Here is a 5,139-nt window from a genome sequence, read left to right as displayed (position 1 = left end):
GTTTTCACAAGGTTGGATCGTTGTATTAAGCAAGGAGCGAATGAGAAAAGGAAGAAGACCGTTTTAGCACACCGCAACGAAGAGGAAGCATATTTTCTTGTGATTCTTTATTTTATTGTAACGTGGATGCTAGTTTTCTTTGTTTTGAACCTAATTACTCTTGTGACGTACTCTAGTTTAATATAATTAGTTTAGTTATTATTCTCTTGTGTTTGTTTATCATGTTTTCATATGAACCCATGATGACGATAAGTGCTATCATGGGCTAATCGTTATCATGGGGTCGTAACAGATTTACTATGGAATTCTTTAGTTAATTGTTTGATACCTTAGTGTGTGATGATTGTATGATATCTAGTATTGGTTGTGCGTATTCGTCTTATGTGCGTCGCGAACATATAAGATAGGGTGTTAATCTCTTGTGAAGCGACAATGGATCTCGAGGTTTAGAACTTGCCATGCTAGCATAGGATCATGTATGATGCACATGATTTATGGGTAACTCTAACCGTTTTATTCGCCATGTGTAATCAAAAGGAATAACTTGTGCTTAAATCGTTATGTTGTCAATTTCTGTAGACATATAGGGACTCAACATAATTGATGCATATTCAACTTCTATCTCAATTGTGGATGCTTGGTAGAATGGTATTAGTTCAATGAAAGTTGGCTTTTATCAGTTTCGTGTTATTCGATTAATATCATCACTGTTGCATGGTAAGGGTAATAACAATAACTATTGAAGGAATTAGTAATGAAGTTGTGATCTCATGAATGTTTTAATATTGTTAATTTGAAGTGTTAATTAAGCGATTAATTAAGTAGTTAATTGTAGTTAATATTTAGTTAACAATTCTAAGTGTTAGTGTCTTAACATTGAGAATTAATCATACATTGGTGAGTGAGTTTAATTGAACAATAATTAGTCTGAGTCTCTGTGGGAACGAACTAGAAAGTATTCTATATTACTTGCGAATGCGTACACTTGCGTGAATATTAGCGCGTGTTTTCGCCCTAACAAGTTTTTGGCGCCGCTGCCGGGGACTCGGCGTATTTGTTTAGTTTATGTACTTACCATCATTGGTCGTTAGGACTCAGTGATTAGGACGTAATTGTTACTTATTGTTTCTGGTTGTGTTTCAGGTACTTTAGCAAGCGTTTATGCAAACTCGTTCTCGTACTCGCAAGAGGAATTTAGATACAGCTGAGGAGACAGACGATGTTCTTGATATTCCGGAGAAGATAGATTTTGAAAATTCGGATTCAGGAAGTGAGCAGAAAGAACCAGTAATCATGGGTGATCGTATTGTTCAGGCCGATCCAGCTCTTATAGACTTTTCTCGGCCTAAAATTGATGACATTCAGTCAAGCATTCTTCATCCGGCTATTCAAGCTAACACCTTTGAGATCAAGCCGGGCACTATTCAGATGGTGCAGAATTCTGTTTTTTTTGGAGGTGCTGCGACTGAAGACCCCAACATGCACATAAGGAATTTTTTCGAGATCTGCAGCACTTTCAAGTATAATGGCGTGACTGATGAGGCTATCAAGCTGAGGCTTTTCCCATTCTCACTGAGGGACAAAGCTAAGGACTGGTTACATTCTGAGCCAGCTGGGTCCATCACTACTTGGCAAGATCTTGCGCAAAAGTTTCTGGTGAAGTTTTATCCAATGGTAAAAACTGTTGCTATGAGGAATGCTCTTACTCAATTTGCGCAGCAACCTACAGAATCTATGTGCGAAGCTTGGGAACGCTACAAGGAAATGTTGAGAAAGTGTCCACATCATGGAATGCCCAATTCGATGGTGATCACTGGTTTCTATAATGGTTTGGGGGCCCAATCTCGGCCCATGCTCGATGCAGCAGCTGGAGGCGCCTTGTGGGCCAAAAGCTATACTGAGGCTTATAATCTTATCGAGACTATGGCTGCAAATGAGCACCAAAACCCAACTCAGAGGATGATGCCTGGGAAGGTAGCAGGTATTCTGGAAGTCGATGCAGCCACCGCTATTGCAGCACAGCTCCAAGCGCTGTCGATGAAGGTTGATTCTCTAGCTACATATGGAGTTAATCAAATAGCTATGGTCTGTGAGCTTTGTGCAGGTTCTCATGCTACGGATCAGTGTTCTCTTGTTAACGAGTCTATGCAGTATGTGAAGAATTATCAGCGACAATAGCAGCCTGTGCCAGCTACTTATCATCCTAACAACAGAAATCATCCAAATTTCAGCTGGAGTAATAATCAGAATGCTATTCAGCCACCATATCAGCAAGGTGTGAGTAAACAGTTTACTCTACCTGGATTTCAGCAACCACAGCAGTATGCTCAAAGGCAATCATATCCTCAACAGGGAAGTGCAGCTGCACCTACCAGTGCTGATTTTGAGGAACTTAAGCTGTTATGCAAGAGTCAGGCGGTTTCTATCAAGACCTTGGAAAATCAAATCGGTCAAATAGCCAATGCAGTGCTCAATCGTCAACCTGGAACACTTCCTAGTGACACGGAAGTACCAGGCAGAAAGGAAGCTAAAGAGCAAGTCAAGGCTATTACCTTAAGGTCTGGGAAAGTTGCTGATGCTGAAAAGGCAAAAGAAGGAGAAGCTGAAGTTAGAGATGAAGAATTTAAGCAGAAGGAGAAAGCGGCAGAACTAAGGAAGAATACTGTTGAACACACTCTGCCTGAGGGTAATACAGGGGAGAAACAGCTCTATCCTCCACCACCTTTCTGTTGGATTTTAACGCAGCGGGGGCATGGCAAAACACTTTTACACATACAAAATCCAAATAAAAGCATATAAATCGTGAATAAAAATTCGAGGGATCGAATCTAACCTTTTAAAATAATTCGGAGACAACGATCAGAGATCCTTAGCAGTTGCTCCTCAAGTGTGAAGCACTCCACCGGTATCCACCAAGAAAATGATGTTAAGGAGGAGGAAGAAGGTGGAGAGAATTGGGTTTTCCAAACTTTTTGGGTTTTCGGGTTCTCGGGTTAGAATAAAAATGGGGTCTATAATAGTGTATTTATAGGCAAAATTTTCAGCTGAAATTTTCCCATAAATATTATTATTATTATCCCATTTATTATTCTCATTAATAATTAAAACACCTTTTAATCATTAATCCTTTTTCTAAACACTTTAGAAATAATTCTCTCTCTTGATTTAATTTCCAAAAATTAAATCCTTAATTAATAATATTAAGAACTTTTCTTAATTAATTTATAATCAATTAAATCTCATTTAATCAATTATTAAATTTACCAATTAATTATTTATTTCACAAATAAATAATTATTAGCCATTATTAATTAATTCCTCCACCATTAAATCATTCTCTTTTTATGGTGTGACCCTGTAGGTTCAATATTAAGCCGGTAGTAGAAATAAATAATAATAAAACTATTTTATCATTATTTATATAAATTCTCTAATTTATTAAATATGATTAATTAATTAATCATATTTATTCTACATCGTGAGTGATGCTTCTCAACATATCGCGACTATCCGGATAATATGAATTCACTGCTTAGAATACCAAGAACCTGTCAGTGAATAGTTACCGTACAATAAACTCCTTCTACCCTATAATGTCCCGATTAAATACAAGGCATGGATCTCGTGTCAAGCCTATCTAATTTAATCACTTGCTTACCATTTACTATGCGTAGTTCTATGCAAATTAGAAACTCCTTTCTAATTTCATTCACTCTGGCCAGAGATTCCTGAACTAGCATAAGTGGATCAGCCTTGAACATTCGCTTCCTTCACTGGAAGGGGTAGATCCTTTATTGTTCATACACTATCTTCGTGTACAAATTCCTCTACCCAGAAGAGCCCTAATAATTGTCCCTGGAGACTAAGAACTAAACCAAAGCATAGTTCAGTGTACACAAGATGACTATGATGACCTCAAGTCTAAGGATACTTGTACAACTATCACTATGTGAACAACTGCTGACACGTGAGTGAACTCCATCAGTTGTTCAGCTGTGCGAGTCATGTTCAGTGAACTTATTCTATAATAAGCACCTACATACTAGCTATAGTGTCACCACACAAATGTCTATGAGAACAGACATCCTTCATAATGAAGCAAGCATAGTATGTACCGATCTTTGCGGATTATTAATTACCAGTTGGTAATCCTATGACCAGGAACTATTTAAGTTTAGAGTTATCATCTTTTTAGGTCTCACTATTATGATCTCATCATAATCCATAAAAAGCTTTACTCTAAACTATGGTATATCTTATTTAAACACTTAAATAGATAAAGCCCGTAATAAAAACAAAAACAAGTCTTTTATTAATATCAATGAAATCAAAACAGATTACATAAAAGTTATTCCTAAATCCTCATACATGATTGGACTTAGGACATATTCCTTTCAATCTCCCACTTGTACTAAAGCCAATCATTCTGGTATCTAATACCCATCTTGTCTTTATGACGATCAAAGTGACTTTCATAAAGTAGCTTTGTGAGTGGGTCTGCTATGTTGTTATGTGTGTCAACTCTAATTCAATACAATATAAGAAATGTTACCGCACTCCCACTAACCCTTTTGTAGACGCATGGTTCATCTACATTTTTGATAAAATCAAACTCTTTGATTGTCTCATCAAAACGAATGTTCCATCTTTCGAGAAGCTTGCTTTAAACCACATATGGTTCGCAGCAGCTTACACACTAGGTTTTCATTTCCCTTGGAAAGAAAAACATCTGGCCATCTGCCAGATTTCATAGTCGTAGTAAGCAGCATTCGCAAGCAAAATCCGAACTGATTTTAACAGGGCTACAGGTAAAAAGTTTCATCAAAGTCAATGCATTGCCTTTGTTTGAATTCTTTTGCCACAAGCCTGGCCTTATAGGTCTCCACCTGGCCATCTGCTATAATCTATCTTTTGTATACCGTATACATAGATTCCATTCTGGATTTCATGGCACTATGCCATTTCTCTGAGTCAACACTACTCATAGCCTCATTATAGGTTACAAGGTCGTCATCATCAATGATCGACAACTCATTGTCATTCTCAATGACAAGGCCATATTACCTCTCAGGTTGGCGAGACACTCTCCCTGATCTATGAATGGGCTGTTCCACAAAAGGTTGTTCAGTCAGAACAGGT

At 37.6% G+C, this 5,139-nt stretch overlaps 1 non-coding gene across 1 annotated transcript; it reads right to left on the bottom strand.

Moving 5' to 3' along the window:
- Window positions 1–1,686: 1,686 nt before the first annotated feature.
- On the bottom strand, window positions 1,687–1,793 carry LOC141669210 (small nucleolar RNA R71). Its single transcript, XR_012553501.1, has one exon. It is a non-coding gene; the product is annotated as a small nucleolar RNA R71 (small nucleolar RNA).
- Window positions 1,794–5,139: the final 3,346 nt, after the last annotated feature.

The sequence above is a fragment of the Apium graveolens genome, chromosome 6 (assembly GCF_009905375.1).
Source record: "Apium graveolens cultivar Ventura chromosome 6, ASM990537v1, whole genome shotgun sequence".
Classification (NCBI taxonomy): domain Eukaryota; kingdom Viridiplantae; phylum Streptophyta; class Magnoliopsida; order Apiales; family Apiaceae; genus Apium; species Apium graveolens.
This window is presented reverse-complemented; position numbering and strand designations above follow the sequence as displayed.